A 17,798-nucleotide genomic window follows, 5' to 3' on the forward strand; every position below is an offset into this window, starting at 1 on the left:
GCTACAGTGACTCGGAAGCTTGCACCGGCAAAACAGGGGTTGCGGGAGGTCGGCTGTGAGCCACCTTAAGTGCACGGACTTGTTGCAGGGGATGGTTTGTGGGTCCTCAGTCGCCAGAGCCCAGGGACCCCATCTTCCTGGGTACCTGGCAGGCCAGTACTAGCTCTGCTGGGGCTGGGAAGGGGCGTGTCGTGAGCGTGTGATGGGGCGGGGCCAAGAGGAGGATAGCGGTCCAAGTGACCCGATGGACTGAGGGAGAAGGGGAGAAGTGGATGCTGGCCCAAGGCCCCTGGAGAATGCTGAAGGAAACCTGTTCAGACTGCCGCAGTCTTTCTGAGACATCCCCGTCTGTGGTGTGGTGAGGGTCTGCTGAACAAGGATTCCGCCTCTGACACAGATGGCTTTTGCTGAGGCAGTCAGGAAACTGGACAAGGGCAAAGGGAGGAAGACAGCCTTATCCATTTAGAAAGCTGCCACCCTCCCCCAAATCCGATTTGATAGTGAAAGGGGGGATGGAGTGGAGTATGCAGAAGTGATGGGCAGAAGTGCCACCCTCTTGCCTGTTGTTGGGTCTACCAGAGGCCCTGCCCTCAAAGAGCGTAGATAGACAATAAGGAAAACCAAGTGCTTGGCACTAGGAGGCCTGTGCTTTAGAGAGCGACTGGGAAGGGAGGCCTCTCTGAAGAAGGTGGTCATGGAATTGTGACGGAGATGTGAGGCTGTGAGGTCTTGGAATGAACATAGCCTGACACAGTGAGAGGACTGAGGGAGAAAGGGGTCAGGGGAAGAGGAGTGTGGGGACAGGTGGTGGGGTGCAGCCCATTTTCAAGGTCAGAACTTGCTCCGTTTGGGGTGGGTTAGCTAATCAAGCCCTCCGTAGTCAAGGTATTTCCTACACTGCCCATCAGAGGCCTTAGTTGCTTCTCAAAAGGGATCACCACAGACACTCTGCTAAATGGTCCTCGAGCTGGCTAGGGGCAGGAGGGGAAGAGAAGCCAAGCTGTGGTCCCTTATTCCCACTCAGCTATCATGGCCCCAAGCACGCTTCCACGAGACACCTCAACAATTATGGGGCGATAAGGGAACTCCTCCCTTTCTTGCTGGGCAGATGCTAGGCCAAAATGCAAGGGCTTGTCCCCTGAGCTGAAGAACGCATTTCCCCCTGAACCCTCCCTCAGGTACAGGTCTTCCATGGGAGACCTAAGGGGAGGACGACCCACAGGTGTGGAGGGGCCTGACGAAGGTGGTGTGTACCGGGCCTGGGCCAGGCCTCACTGAGGGCTAAGGCACTTCACCCTCATCTGGGGGAGAGAGGTGGGAAGTCTGCAGAGGTTGCTGTACTGCCTCTAGCTGAGACGCTCAAGCGAGGGTGGCGTCAGGCCCCAGAATACACTCTCTGGCATCAGATGATAGGCGGGCATTTGGTGTCTAGGCCAAGCCTTTTCCCCATGTGAAGATGAGGTAGAAAGCATACTGACCAGGGGTAAGGGGGATGGTAGAGCTGACTGGCACCCCAGGGTCTGTACAAGTGTGCCTGCTGTGAGGACAGGCCCTTGGCGTAGAGCAGAGTGGCATCTGGAGAGAATCCTCCTGTGATATCTCACCAGGGCTAAAGTCATGGCATTTTTGCTCTTGCCCATGAGGCCCAGTATCAGTTATGCACATTCCCTGGTGCCATCTCAGTCCCAGCTTCCCAAGCAAGTGGCAGGGAGGTTTGGCAGCCCCAAATAAGAGCCTTTCTGGAATAAAGGGGACGAACTGAAACCCGATCACTCCTTTCCCCAAAGTCAGCTGGGGCCCAGATGATCCAAACAGGCTCCCTGTTCCTTCCCTAACCTGAAAGCTGCCAAGTAACTAGGCTTCCCTGTGAGAGCCCCGGAAACGTAGAAGGCCGAGGGTGAGCCCCAGGTGAAATCAGCCAATTCCAGTACCCTAGGTTGTCAGTCCCTATGAGATAGGCTTGACTCTGGAGGAAGGCCACCAGGCCAGCTCTGGGGCAAAGCAGAAAGCAGTATCCCAAATCCTTGTCCAAGAGTCCTAAGTTCTAGTTCCTCCTCTAGGACTCAGTTTCTCCATGTATGAGTGGAAGAGACTCCTCTCATGGCTCATCCTATAAGGGTGGGGGCAGTGAGTAGACCCCGTAAGCATCGTGGGTGGATTAAAGACTGCTTATATTACATAGAGAAGTTAAAATTACAGTTATATCCCAAATAATACTTCGGCTCATTAGCCCTACATCTAAAGATTCAAGCAAAGTCAGTCCATTGACTCCCCCAGAAAATTCAGCTTCCCCATCCCCTTCAGACCTCCAGGAAAGAATAGACAGAGTTAAACAATTAAGATGGCCCAAGGTCAGGGTATGAAAGAGTCCAGGATCATGGAGTTCCTAGTCCCATTTCTTCACAGAAGGTGTCTGGCATCCAAGGAGGGGTTTCCATGACAACAGTTCTCTACCCTCAGAAGCACAGACCAAATAGAATTGAGGAAGAAAGGCAGGAAGCTATCCATTTCTAAGGCACTGGGGCTTTGGGGAGGAGGCCTGGGAAAGGATTGCTTCATGGACTTGCTTTGAGTGTTGTGGGATGACCTGCTTTCCCAAGCACTTCTTCCCCCTTTCTCCCGGACATGATGGGGAGTGGGGATGTGACTTTAGGTAACCTAGATAACCGGCCCAGAGAAGGCGTGTGTGTGTGTGTGTGTGTGTGTGTGTGTGTGTGTGTGTGTGTGTGTGGTGATTCCAGGAGCTCTGTGAGATCTGGAAAGAGTCTGGACAACCCTTCCTTCTGCCTTTCCTTGACTTTGGGCATTTGGGCTGGAAGGGACTTTTGGAGTTGCAGGTTGGGACTTGCAGCAGCGTGCTGGTAAACATGCTCATGTGGAATAGGAGCTGACACTGGACCTTGGGACTCAGGACCTCCTGCCTTCCTCTGAGAAGACTCTTTCTTTCTCTATCACATTCAGGATGTTTTCATCCAAGGCTAGGCTTGGGTCTCCACAGAGGATGGACAAGAGGTTCTGTTCCTGCTCTGGCTGTTGCCTTGCCCTGATTGCTGAGACCAAAGCTGGTCTCCTCAGAAGACAACCTGGGTTCTGTGTCTCAGAGCAGGGAAGAGATGGATGAAGCAGTCTAAGGGGTAGACTCTCTACCTTGGGGAGGAGGTTCAAGGGGAGCAGAAGTGCCCAGAGCTGCTCTGGTTCCCTCAAATCACATCCAGGATGATATTCATTCTCATTACTGATGGACTCCAAGCTCAGACAAGCCCACAAGCCTTTCTAGTCTTAAATGAAGCAGGACTAAGTCATCTAGGGCCCTGGTGGATATTTTCTGATACTTTCTTCTTGTTTTACCCCTGTCTGTCCTGTGCCCAAGATACTTCTGGGGCTGTAATCAGCTACTGACTGCACTCTATCCTGAGCTACCCAGAAACTTCTCCCCTGCTATCTCAGTCTTGCCCATCCCCAAAGATCTCTCTCCATATACTCATTTCCAGTTCTCTAGCCTCTGACCCTAGGGCTGATGATGCAGGGAGCTTCCTGGAGCTTGAAGAATGAAACAGTGGGGTGAGTCTTCAGGGTACACAGTGCAGTCTCCTCAGACAGGCGATGGTGGAATCTCCTCCTCTCTGCATAGTGCTTAACCTTCCCTGGGATTCCATAGAACCAAAGAATGGAAATTGTCTAGATGAGCCACCCACTGAAGGCCAAAATTAATCCCTTTGTGGCATCAGGGGTAGGTGGGTGTTCTGTTTGCATGCTCCTGGTAGCAGAGGGCTTACTACCTTATGTTCCTGGAAAGTATTCATTGTTGGAAGAATTTTTCTATTATTAGTTTTATTATTATTTCTATCTTTCTGTTGAACCTAAGTTCCTGTCTTCTAAAAATTTCCACATGGTCCACATTTGCTCATTGGTTCCCTACAGATGAAGATAGCCTGCCTTCCACAGAGGTTAGACGCCTCTTTGAGCTGCGTCTCCTCTTTCTCCCTTTGCCCTGCCTTTTTCTCTTTCTTGCCTGTGTCTTTTTCCTTTCTTTTAAATAAAACTTCTTGGGAAGGAGTCTGACCTATATTCACCTGCTTCCCAGGTCGGCTAGAGCTCATCTTCCACCTGGGTCTCACTCCTGCCGCCTCCTAATGGTGGCATCTTAAAGTGACTCCCTGCTGAGGACCCGCAGGACCCACCACACCTGGCTACCGTCCTTTGGTCCTAGAGAAGCTGCTTCTGGCAAAGCCTTTCTTTCCCTTTGCAGACTCCCTGAGCTAACCAGCCAGCAGTGGGGAAATGGGCGCCACCTGTTTCTCATTTGCTCTGGCTGACCTCCCTCCATACCCCGTTGGATTACCTAGATATATTTGATGTCCAGAGAGCCTGCAGCCTTGCCTCTCTTGCACAGAAAGGGCCAGGGCACCAAACCCAACCGACTGCCCTGAATGGGGAGGTGACCTCCAACAGGAGCCCATAGAATTCCTGCCGTCAGGACAGATACCTTTTCCACACTGCTGATTCTTTAGCCGGGGAGGCAGAACACCTGAACCTCCATGGCTCAGTCCCACCTTGTTCAATGAGGTCAAGCCTCTGCTTCCTTCTGACCAGCAAACGCCACTGTACTGGCTGGGAAGATGTCTCAGGAACTCTAGTTTTCTCGCCAGAGGTGGAGGCAGGAATAGAGTTGGGTCCATCCCAGATGTTTATCTCTGGTGTGTGAGAGGCAAAGTGAAGAGATGGGAAGCTCCCACTGGAGGAGAGTTATTAGGACCTGCTGGGTGCCTACACTCCTCTGCCTAGCCTGGTGCTACGGTGGGTAGGGGAGGCAGGGGCCATAGATGCTCTTTGGGCTTCCATCTCTTGCTATCAGTGCCACTACATCTTGTGTTTATATACAATTCTCAGCTCCACTCTAGCCAAACCTCAGAGTTCGGCTGGGGCCATGGCTTGGCCTGGGTCACCTTGAAATCTATTTTAGACATCTCAATGATACATTTTAGGGCCATGGGAATGGGTGGTTTCTCTGCAGAGCCTTCTAATTTCTGGGTGGCAGTCTCATCCCGTATATCTCGTGGTGCTGCCACTCCTGTGACTTGGGATATGGGCACCAAGAACTAGCACTTTTCTAACTGTGATCAGCCACTCCCACTGCCAGTCCCTGTGGATCTGCACAGTTGTCTGAGGGTTATTCACTGGGGCCCTGCTGTTGGTTATATGTTTGGTGTAGGAGGCTTGAGTCAAGAGTTCCAGATGTTTCCGTACTGAGCCACCATTATAAACTATGACCTCAGGATGACTAGTAAGACAGCAAAATGCACAGCACATTGGAAATATGGGCATAATGGCTATGTGACACACAGCACAATGCCTAGGACTTGGGTGAGGTCAGAGTATCATAATACAAACTTGGAGTGAACTGGCAGTGAGTAGTATGTGTTCCCATGGATAGTGCACATCCGTACCAGCACACGCTCTGGTTTCCAGCACAAGCACATACAAGTGAAGGTGCATTTACAAGTGTGTCTATGTATGTACACAAGAGCGGGACAAGTTTAAGAGTGTGAAATATGACCACAGAGGAACAACTTCCCCCAAACAGACCCCCCAGGCAGAGGCTGCAGGGTTCAGATGCCTGGCTCTTTTCCCAGACAAGCACTTTAAGTACTGGTTACCCTTCAGACTCTGAAGACACAGGCTTTCTTTGCCCTTGGTGACCTACTAAATAGGCCCTTTCCTTTGGGGAGAGCTGGCAGCCATCCAGACAGGAGGCCCTGCCTTCTCTCTACAGAGTCCCCAAGGTACCACGAGGCCTAGAATTGCAAGATCCCTACACTGGGGAGCTACTTCCTACGAACCTGGTACCTGATCCTTCCAGGCAAAAGGAAAAGGAAAGTTCAAGAATGCTATACCTAATCATAATATTTACTAATTGTTTAGGTTCTGAGAGGCATTGTTTTTATGCCATATGCATCATCATTTCTTGGTATTTACAAGTAAAGAAATGGAGACAAAAAAATTGGTAAGCCGCCCAAAGCCAGGAAGGCAAGTGAGTATCTGAGCCAGGATTTGAACCTGACTTCTAGGATATACTGCTTCCTAGAGCTCAGCCCTTACCCCATTTTTAAAAATTCTACTCAATTCAGAAGAAACTTATCAAGCAGCTTGTAAGGGCAGACCAGCACGCCCCTGAGACTGAGACTGTGGGTAGGCTTACTAGCTTGAGATGTGGGTGGCAAGAGCTCCTGGCTGGCTAGAGAAGAGGTGGTAAAGGAGAAGAAGAAACAGGTTGTGGGACTGTGGCTGATGAAAATGGGTATGCTGGGACAGTAGGCTCTGGGGAAACATTTGAGTGAACAAGAGCACACAGGGATTGTCCCCAAAGTCCTGTGTATCCTTCTTCCTAGGTGAGGTTGCCAGTGTGATTAGCTCTCCAGGGCCTTCAATTTCTGAATCTCCTGACTGGAGGGGCATGGCTCTTTGTAGCCCTTACTGAACAAGAGGCGTCAGGGATGCCTGTGTTCAGATGCTGTCTCTCTCATCTGCAGTTCTGATGAGGCCTACCTCCCAAGGTGCAGTGTTCTGCCCTTAGCAGGGATTGGTCTTCCTCACCCTTAGCCATGGGGTGTATGTGCCCTGCTAAATGCAGACCCTCCGCTCCCAAAGCTTCAACCAGACCACGCACAGCCAATGCCCCAGGCACTTTAGAACTAGACACTCGAGACCCCCCCCCCTTGCCTCTCCTCCTCTCCTCTCCTCCCCTCTCCTCCTCTCCTCTTCTCTCCTCTCCTCTCCTCTCCTCCCCTCTCTCCTCTCCCCCCTCCCTCTTGATCTCAAGTTTCAAGCCCTTGGTCTCATGTAGCTCAGGCTGGCCTCAGGTTTGATAAGCAGATGAGGGTGAACACTAAATCGATCTTCTCGCTCTTCCCCGGGCTTACAAGCATGCACCCACTACATCCATGGAAATTTTCAGTTATGTCTAACTTTGAAGCAGATATACACAGAATGGAGGCTGCATTTCGGCCTCCAGATTATTTGTTCGAAGCCATACCAAAGGAGTTAGAAGACTATTCAAAGGAATCAGAGCTGGGCATGGTGTTATATATTGGTAATCCCAGACGTTCGGGAAGTTTAAGGCAGGGGATTTGCAAGTTTAAAGCTAGCCTTGGCATCTTTGTTGGGGCTACTGTTGCTGCGATGAAACACCATGACCAAAGCAACGTGGAGAGGAAAGGGTTAATTCAGCTTCCACTTCCACAGCCCTGTGCATCCTTGAAGGAAGTCAGGACAGGACCTCAAGCAGAGCAGGAACCTGGAGGCAGGAGTTTATGCGGAGATCATGGAGGGTTGCTGCTTACTGGCTTGGGCTAAATGGTTTGCTCAGCTTTCTTATAGAACCTAGGACCACCAGCCCAGGGGTGGCCACACCCACAATGGACTGGGCCCTCCCCCATCAATCATGCCATTAAGAAAATGTCCCATAGGCTTGCCTACAGCCTGCTCTTATGGAAGCCTTTTCTCAACTGAGGCTCCCTCCTCTCTGATGGCTTTAGCTTGTGTTAAGTTGACATAGAACTAGCCAGGACACTTGGCAACTTAGACCCTATCGCAAAAAGAGTAAAAAGAGGGCACAGGGGTAGAGCATTTGCCTAGCATGCACAAAACCTGGGCTCGGTCTCCAGCACCCTCACCCCATCACATGGAGGAATCATACCCTTGGTGAAGGGTGGAAGGCACCCTATTCATCCAGCTTTGTTTGAATGGCTGACTTGAAGATCTCAGAGAAAATGGTCCTCTTGGGAGTGAAGGAAACAGGCCACCCTGGGGACTCAAGACTTCATCCCCTCCCCCACCCCTGTCTCTCAGTTGTTATAGGAGCCAGGGCGTTTTGTCATGAAGCATTTTGTTTTGCCATGGAATCTAGCTGTCCCCATGGTGTCCCCATCTGTTATAGAGTCCAGGGTTTGCCACAGGAGAGTAGGTACCGCCCTCCTGTCTTAATGCTTCCATGGGGCCTTGATGATGACAGAGCATCCAGGAGTTGCTGCAGGGTTTGACTCCTGGCTTCGCTGTCCACATGTCTCTGCTTCAACACTCCGGAAAGGGAGCAGCCCCAGGAAAGACAGCATCTGCGCCCCTTGCAGGTGGAGCAGGTGGAGCGTCAGGCGGCCATGCTCCGGTGCTGCTCCCTGCTCCCCATGCCTTGGCGGATGACTACAGATGTGAGATGGCCTTCTCCAGCTCAGAAGGCTGGACCTTTGATTCCTGATACTTCCTAGACTAGGGTTTGCTTGTTTCTCAGCAGGCAGTGTGGAGAAGCGGCTGTGCTCCTGTTGTCACCATTAAATGGACATACTGAGCTTTCAGGGGCATCAGGGTCACGTCTCCAGGTAAGGAGGCCTGCTTGGAGCCCTAGGCCTTTCTAGACCCCGAACCTAACTGATAGCTTCAGGGCCACACCAAGCCTGGCTGTAGAGTTTTGGGTCTTTGGAAGAAAGTTCCCAACCCCAAGACTATAATTAAGGTTATATAATGTGCAGAGGTCAGACAACTTCATCCAAAACCCTTTGGAGAAGCACCTAACACACAGGAGTGTCTGAGACATTGGGGATTGGCAACCATGGTTACTGGGACTTACTGAGCACTCACCGTTTGCCGGCTGGGAGACAGACTTTGTCCGGAGAAACCCATCTCATCACTAGAATGCCGTGTGATTCAAGGGTTATGTATACAATCTTTAACAACCCAGGCAGATTCTAGAGCTGGGGGACCCCAAGGGCATCCTGCTCTGCCTACTGTGATTGCTGGACTGTGGAGGTCAAGTGACCAAGGTGGCAGGGGACACAGGCTAATGCTGCTTGCCTTAGAGGAAGGAGGGCTCTGTAGTGCTGATAACCACGATGGCCTGACTGTCACCTTTCTGTTGGCTGGTAACCCCATGATCGCAAAAGACTTAGCTATGTCATAACTCACAAATACTAATGAATGCCAAGCAACTTGCCCAAAGGCATGTGGCCCATTCATGGTGAAACTAAGCTTCAAAGCAGCCTTGGGTCAGGCTCCCACATTTAGCTACTAGACTCTACCGCCTCGTGCATGAAGACTCTACCGCCTCGTTCATGACAAGCTGCAAGCAAGTCCTTGGCCCTGCTGAATTCTAGAATTCATGGGCTCAGTCTTGCCGTGGCTTTGATGGTCCAGGTCTATAAAGATGGATTCTCTTTTGGCCTCTCTAAGCATCCCTTCAACACCAACTATTTACAAAGGGTCTTGCCTCCCAAGGTAATCACTGTCTAGTGTTGGAAGCTGACCCATGGAGGGGCATTCCAACAGTGTTGTAGTGGGAGCAGGATAGAGCAGGGTTCAAGAGCTACAGGAGGGCTGCCAAGAGGGAGCTTCCCAGTAAAGGGCCAAGGCTTAGACTCTCAGAAGCTGTTCTTGCCCTTCTGCCTGTGAATCTTTGATCTGTCTCTCTCTAAGTGCATCCTTGGGTAAGCCACTTATCTGCCAGAGTCTCAGCCTCCTTGCTGGTAAAGCAGGGATCAGATTCCCCAGCTTCCAGATCTAGAGGACTTAGGGAGGGAACGGTATGGGAAAGGGCGGTACGGAAGCTCCTGTGTCTGGGGCTGCAGATGTCAGCCCCACCTGCAACTTAGGGTGTTTACTCCCTTCTGTTCTCTCTGCTCACTCCCTCCCTTTGTAAGTAGCCCCTGATTTTGCATCATGAGGTTGGGCGTGGGAGGTATTAGCTCCATGAAAGATCTGAGACTTAAGAGAATATCTGTAATTTGTTGATGTATGATGCACGAGGCACTGTTCTGGCATCCATTAATTCAGTTGCCAGGACAGCAGAATTAGGTACTAGTTTTTCTCCCATTTTCCCAACAAGGAACTGTCAAGTGAGCGTGCTTCAAGTTTTTACCTCCATAGTCACGATGCCACATGGCCTCACCCATGGAGAAAGCTGGACTTGTGATGTCCCACAGGTATGACAGATCTGTCTGGAGCCTGCTATTTCTAAAGAAGTGTATCTATCTGGGAGGAGGGTGGTTCTGTAAGATTTCGGTCTGGGAGCCTGGCTGGTCCCCTGTACTTACTTGGGTACCTGTTGCCAGAATTGGGACAGTTCGTTAGGTCTTTTGTTGGTGTATGATCACACCATCTGCATGTGCTTCTCCATCCTGAATTCTAGTGGTCCTGGGTGGTCTAAAAGGGCCACCATGCTTACTATAAAAGACAGCTGTGCGCTAAGTCCCTGGATCCACCCTTGGCCTTTGTGTCTCTGTGACCCTGGATGTCTGAGGTGATAGAAATGATACCAGCTTTGAAGGCCTAGGTATGAGGTTTCAGATCAACTCATAATGCTTACCCTTTCCTGCCCATGATCTTCTTTGAACCTGTTCTTCATCTATCTGCAGGCTCAGACTAATAGCCAGCATTTGAGGGCCGTTGTAAGGATTATAGTAAAGACAAAGTAGAGAGTACCTAGCACACCGTAGGCCGGCCATCACCACGTAATTCTGCTCCCACCTCCCCTACAGACTCACAGTTCTGACCACTGTAGCTCTTCAGGTCCCAGTGGTGACCAGACTTCCCAAGGGACTCAATTATTGAACCTGTTTGAGGACAGCTCAGGCTCTGAGATATGTGTTATGAAGCCCTCTGGAGCTAGCTTGAACAAAACAGAGGGTTCGTTATAGGGCGGCATTACCAGGACAGGGAAGACACCAAGAATCAGCCAGGTTTCCAGGAGAAATGGAGCCAATGGCGCCAAGCATCTTCGCCTGCTCAGCATATTGGCTCTCGCGCTGGTCGGCTCTACACATCGGATTCATTTCCTTTCATACCACTGACTCTGTTCCCGGTCCACGTGGCAGCATGTGGAGCCCACACTCTGTCCAAGAGAGCAGCTGGATTACCCAGGGGAGGAGGTGGAGGCTCTGACTGACCTATCACAAGGAGAGGAAGTTGGCTTCTAAGGTTTTCAAGGGCATAGGTCAGTCTGGTGGTTGTTTAAACTCTTATGAAAATAAAAATCCCCAAAACAGTATGAAAAAATGGACTTTAAGGTGTGGATGAGGATTGCTAGAGAGTGGGTTCTCTCCGTTCAAGGTCAGCACCCACTGTAACCCTTAGCCCAGGATCTAGCTCCAATCTAGACCAGGGTGAAAATTAGCAATGTCTTTCTTTCTGGTCGGGTTGGGGACTCAGGCTTGATCTGTTGGTTTACCTGGCCTGGTCTGCTTTCTAGTGGCCAAAAATCTCTCTGGTGGCCTTCGTAGTCTCCTCCTGGGGCTGAGGCATGAGATCTGCCCCTGTGATTTGTTATATCACACAGCTGGGAAGACATCTGTGGAGGAATGGGGCCAGGACATCTTGGCTCCTTCCCTTTTCTCATGGGAACAGGTGGATGGATTTGAGGCTGGCCCTGGATTTTCCATAAGTCCGGGCTGGAGCCAAGGTGTTGGACTAGTAGGAATGGGACCAGCCTTGCCTTAGGGGATGGGGTGTCAAATGGCTAACAGGAAGAAAGTTTCCCCAGAGGAGCCAGCCCTGCTTCTGAGCTGGGGAAACCTAGCCTGAGCCAGGACAGGGGGTGGATTCCTGCCATTTTCTCACACTCTGAAAGGGTTGGATTTCCTCTGCATCTGTGGATCACAATTATAATGTTTTTGGCCTCTCAACTCAAGCACTCAGCCATAGCCTAAGTCATTGCTTTGTTCTCTTGGGGTCACCAAAGGAAGGACGGAGACTATAGTGGCCAAATACACAGACACCGGGGTCAGACAGATCTGAGTTTAAATTCTTCTTCTATATTAACTAGAGTTGATAGTGTTGAGGCCTCAGGCATGTTAACCTCTCAGCTCTAACTTCTCCTAGCCTGCTGCTGGTCCACTCAGTCCTCCCTTCTCTCTTATATCCAGGCTGCCATCTCCTGAATGCCTCTGTCCCTGTCTGTTATCTCCTCATGTCCCATATCCACCGGTTGATTTGTTCCTCAGGTTCTGTATGTGCAAGAGTCCCCCAGGACGCCAGCTCTCTCCCAGCCGCCACCCAGACTGCCAGACGCATATAAGTGAGACCCGCCAGTGCTGTCTGCTTTAGACATGCATCTGACTGAACAACACCAGTATTCACCCATCTGGCAGTTCTTCCTTCTCAACTTTCTCCTCTCCCTACCAAAGTGACCCCTCATCTCCTTTTGGCCCTCTCCTTTTGCTGTGCTCAGAGAAACCTGCATTGGCCTTTGAATTCATATTTTTGCGTTCATGTCCGTGTAGGTCCAACCTTGTCAGTTCCTAGCATGCTTACTCAAGGCTCCGGCTACTTGCTAGGAGAGGATGGGATTTGCTTCCTTACCTCTAGCCCGCTGCATACCTGGCCTTGGTCTCCATCTAAACAAGACTTGTGCATCCACTCACCAAGCGTTCCCTGCTCCTTTACATCCTCTGCACATGAGTTCAAGGAATCAAAACATATTTTTGTAGTCAAAAGTGACTGGAAATCAGGAGAGCCGCACCCTCAAATCTAAAGAAGACAGAGATAGGTAGGCCAATCAGAGCCTCCTGGAGGCATCTAGTCACCTCTGCCCTCCTCTTGGCTGAGAGACAGAAGGTGAGGAGAGCCCCCGGTGCTCGGGATTCCTGGTTTCTGTAACCAGGTCAGAGACTCTCCATTAAGAGGTCAGTATTACCTCTGCCTCTGTGCCCCAGGCTGGCCCCAAATTACCACTACTTAGAGCTTTTGCTTCCTGCATCACAAACTTATTTCTCCATTATCTGGGCTAATACAAAAGTTGTTGTTGTTGTTGTTGTTGTTGTTGTTGTTGTTGTTGTTCAATCTATTCCCTCTGTCTTGATACTTAGGATTCAGCTTTCCTGGTTTTCAGATACTTTGTTTGCTTTGCTTTTTGTCTGTTGTTAGTTTTTGAGGCAAGGTTTCACCAAGCAACTCTGGCAGACGGGAATTCATCATTTAAACCAGGCTAGTTTCAAGCAGAGATCCCTCTGCCTCCCAAATTCTGGGATTAAAGGCTGCACCACCATGAGCAACTCTTTGGCTGCATCCAGTATCTGTTTTGATTCCTTAAATTCACAAGCAGAGGAAGTGAAGAAGCAGAAACTCTGGGTGAGTGGGTGGGTAAAGATCACTTGGATGGGGTCTGAAGCCAGATGAGGAGGTGGCCAGGGCTGAGGGAGCCACTCTCAAACATCTCGATGGTGCACCTTTCGGACACACCTGTTCTAAGTCATCCCGGGTGCTACGATCTGCTGTGGTTGGAATTGGGGAGACCAGCACCCCAGCACCTTTCAGATACACCTGTTCTCCATCATCCTAGGTGCGTGCTATGATCTGCTATGGTTGGAACTGGGGAGACCTGCACCCCCATTGTTAATCTCTTACCTCCTCTTGTTTTTTAGTTCCCTGGTTCCCATATGTTCAGGGAGTGCAAACTGACACTCACATCAGCTTCAGCCAGACATCACTGGAAAGGGAATCTCTCTCCATCCTCTCTTGTCTTGCCTCCCTCCTTAAAGGAAAAAAAAAAGTTACATTATCTCAGGCAGCTCTGTATGTAGGAGAAATATGTCTGGAAGATCAAAACAGATGGAGTGGGGGATGGTTGATGAGGTGGCAGCAACTGTCCCTTCTATCCTTCTGTGGGGGCAGGGAATCTCGAGGGACGATGGCAGTAGCAGAAAGAACAGAGGTGAGGCTTTATAGGCTTGCCTGTATGAAAACGGACATCCAGGAGTGATGTTGGCGGAGCCCAAGGACGTCTGCTCCGTGCACATCCTGACATCCTGCACTCACTGCTGACCTGGGAGACAACACCTACCTGTCAGGGGAAGGGCAAATGAGGCAAAGCTGCTGGCTTCCTGGGCAGAGCAGACCCTCCTTTACTCTCCTTCCTTCTTCTCCTGAGACCTAAAGGACCTTCAGATGGAAGGATGTGAACCTCTGGGAGGCTGTGGACCATGGGACTATCTGAACTCCACCACTGAGCCAGCAGGCTGCCTCCCTTTGGAATGTTCCAAGTCAGGATTTCTCTGAATGGAATCCAGATATGAAAGCCATGAACAAGAGAGGAACACACCAGTGACACTCTCTGGTGAGGTCAAGACACCTTCCCACTGGAGCTAGTTAAACCCTCCTGAGGTTATGGGCACTTACTTCAACTCGGTGGCAAGCCACAGCATCACCATGTTACAGCCAGAGAGATCTGAGGGGTGATGTGCAGACCCGTCCTTTTGCAGAGGAGGAAACAGGCTAGGGCTTGCTTGGGCTCGCTTGCGTTCCCTTGACTCCCGATCCAAGGAGCCCATCTTCCAGCTCAATCTGCTCGCCTCTTCCCTACCTTGGTTGTATAGTTAGGGTGTTGTACATTGGCATACACAGCAGGTCCTTTAGATGAAGGTGTGGGAAGATGACCCAAGACTGTCAGAGTAGGGTGAGACCTCAGTAGTCACCATCCGATCCCCTGTTCAACAGGCGAGGGAACCGAGGTGCCCCAAAAGTACAATTAGCCTCTTGTCACCCAGCCCATGAGTGGTAGACGTAAGCTCTAGATCCAGGTCTCTGACTTCTGTTCCTGTCCCGTGAAATTTATTTTAGGCAGTCATCCTGGGGAAGGGAAGGCATGCTACCTGGCACATCAGCAAATGGCTGCTGCTGGCCTGATGTGTGCGTGTTTAAAATGTACCTGTTGAGGTTTGGGGACTGAGTGATAAGCACTCTCCCTACCTCCCTGTGGCTATTGGGCCCCATAAATACCCTCTGCAGAAACCACTCTACAGTTGCTCCTACCCACAGAAGTTTATATGATGCTCACCAAGACCTGAGATGTTAATGAAGGACCCTCTGCAGGCAAAAAGTCTCACGTGTAGGAAAATGATGTCACCCTGGAACAGGACAGAGATCCCAACAGCCTTGGATGGATTGGTGTGAGTCCTGTTACAGAGAATGGCCTCAAGTCCAAGAAGATTAGTGTCATATCCTCTCCCTACTGAGGTTTCCTGGGGACTAGAAAACTGCCTCAGTTTCCCTGTGCAGGAAAGCAAGGATGCTGACAGGTGTGGTAGGGGAGAGGAGACCATGTTTGCAGATGTCCAAGATCCTCTCTCAGAGTAGGCAGGGGAAATTCTGTGTTCCAGTCCCATAGCCTGGGCTCACAGTCCCTTAGCCTTAACCACCACAGCTGCCAACATCCCTGTTCTGCTTCTCACATGATCTTTGCAGGTTCTGTGCTCAGGTGCAAACGGGCCAGGCCATCCTTCTTGGACATGTCTAAGGATGAAATGTGGTGTTTCAGAACCTCTGGGCTGGAAAGCTGTGTGCTTGTACAGTGACCTTCTGGCTTTCCTGACTGCTCAGTCCCTACTCACTGCCCAGCCTGGCAATCCTCCAGGTCTCCTTGCCCATACCCTGCCCTCTAAAGCTGATCGTAATTCCTCCATACCACGAGACACCAGCCTGGAGGAGAAGTAGGAGGGACACTGATTCAGGTTACAGAGACTAGTCAGGGCTTCTCGGAGCAGATGGCTCAGCCAGGGCCCTGGGACTGGGCAGAATCAGCCAGGTAAAGCAACAGGTGGCACTGATGTCTGAGTGAGTTCAAGAATTTATGGAAAACAGCAGGTCACCAAGGCAGAAGAGGTGCATCATGAGGCTGGGCGGATGGGCAGGGTCTGGGATAAGCCAGGCCTTGTAGGTTAGGATCAAGATTCTGAATTTTCCCCCCGTGCCAGAGGAAAGACAGGAAAAGTTTGTTTGGTTTTGGTTTTGGTTTGTTTTTATTGGTTCTTTTGTTTGGTTGGTTGGTTTTTGTTTTTGAGACAAGGTTTCTCTGTGTAGCTCTAGCTGTCCTGGCTGGAACTCACTTCGTAGATCAGGCTGACCTTGAACTCTGAAATCACCTGCCTTTGCCTCCTGAAGCTGGGATTTAAAGGTGTGTGTCACCACACCTGGCTCCAGGAAAGGTTTTAAGAGGAGTAACAGGAGGTTTGTGTTTTCTGAAGGCCACTCGGGCTGCTGTTGAAGAGCGTAAGTAGGGGGGACAAGGGCGATAGATTCCCCCTGGAAGACCCCGAGACGATCAGAGCCATCCCAGTGGCAGCGTGATGCTTCAGAGAAGGGGCAGACAGTACAGACGTGAGAGCTGGAAGGCTGCAGGGAGAGAAGCTGAACAGCCAGCCAGGGATATGGGGAAAGGACGGGGCCTGTGGTCCTGGCGAGCTTGTCCGCTGACCCCACAGCAAGGTCTTCAGGGACAGCTGTGATCGCTTCTGCTCTCAGCCATTCAAGTTTTCATTTATATGATTTTTTTTTATTTTCACTTAAAAAAATAAAACTGGCAAACTTTATTTTGCCTATACTTAAGACTTTGTTATGTGTAGAGTATGCATGCTCAATTAAAAACTACAAAATTCTCAATTTCTTTAGTAATAATGCATTTGTTTTTTTAAAAAAAAGCCAATTAATTTTAGCTGCACTTAGGGTCCACAAAATTCCATACAAACTTAGCTCTGGGAAGAGGGAGGGGCAATCACACTGTCCGAAGTGGGAAGATGTGGTGAGGACCGTGGTGGTGGCAGCAGCAGTGAGAGTGGCAATGACGGTGACGGTGATGGCGTTAGAGCTGGTGATATCAGATGATGATGATGGGGTTGTGGTGCTGATGCGACCAGGGATGTATGATGGTAGAAAATTAGTGAGAGGTGTAGGGAGGGAGGACAAGATGGTTTTGGGGATTGAGGACTGCAGTGGCATTTGGTGGTGGTGATGATACAGCCACCATGCCATCTATAGCCTCGGGAAAGGCTAGTGTGGTGCTCCCAGAGCTAAGAGTGGTTGTGATGTGGATCATGGCCACCCGGCATATGCCCAAAGAGAAGAATTAAAGGTAGCCCCGAACGAGCCTTAATTCACTTGCTTAGGCAACAAGTTTGAGCCAAGACCAGGACTGTGGAGCTGGTCCTTGAGGGACTGGGGAGATGGTTCGGTGGTAAAGTGCTCACAGAACAAACTTGATGACCTGCGTTTGGATCTCTGGAAGCCATGTATAAGCCAGGCACAGTAGCGTAGGCATCTGTAATCCCAGGCCCTCTATGAGGATTTGAAATAGTGATGGGAGAATCTCTGAAAGCTAGTGGACCAGCCAGCCTGGCACATGTCATGGTCGCCAGTAGAGGCATGGTCTCGAGGTGGAGAGGGCAAGGCAACACCAGAGGTTGTCCTCTGACCACCATCCACGCTCTGTGGCTACACCCACCCATGCTCAAGCACACACATCATACATATACAAGATTAACAAAACAGTAATAGTTACTGGCCCTTGACTTTGAGGAGGATACTGTGGCCCCGCCATGTGACTCATGTTACATTTTGGTGTTACAATTTTTCACGAGCTCAACTGAGAGCGCCCATATGTTAAAACACGCTTCTGCATATCTGGCAATCCCTGTTCCTCCCTCTCGCCCCACCTCTGCTGACTTGGCACAGGTGAGGCAGTAAATGGAGCTTTGCCAGCAGCAAGGACTGCCATGTGGTCAGTAGTATTTTCTGGTGACCCGGAGCAACTCATTTTACCTCCCACATCCCTCCCAAGACAAGGTTATTTGCTCCATCCTTTCTTGTTGCTGCTGGGGATGAGGGCACTTGTCATCAACAGAAGACACAGTTGTGTGGACATTGTGGGGAGGGGACCTCTGTGGGCACTGTGCATTCCTCACAGAGCCTACCAGCTGTCTGGTCAGCAGAGTCAGCCACAGAGGGGCTCTTGTCCAGGAGTCCCCATGGGGAACTGTACCACTTGT

The 17,798-nt window shown here is 50.6% G+C and overlaps 1 protein-coding gene across 7 annotated transcripts in view; it reads left to right on the plus strand.

The window, feature by feature from the left end:
* The window catches only part of Nav1 (neuron navigator 1), a 244,968-nt gene that overhangs the window by 100,352 nt on the left and 126,818 nt on the right, over positions 1 to 17,798 (plus strand). The window lies entirely within an intron of this gene.

The sequence above is a fragment of the Arvicola amphibius genome, chromosome 12 (assembly GCF_903992535.2).
Source record: "Arvicola amphibius chromosome 12, mArvAmp1.2, whole genome shotgun sequence".
NCBI classification, from domain to species: domain Eukaryota; kingdom Metazoa; phylum Chordata; class Mammalia; order Rodentia; family Cricetidae; genus Arvicola; species Arvicola amphibius.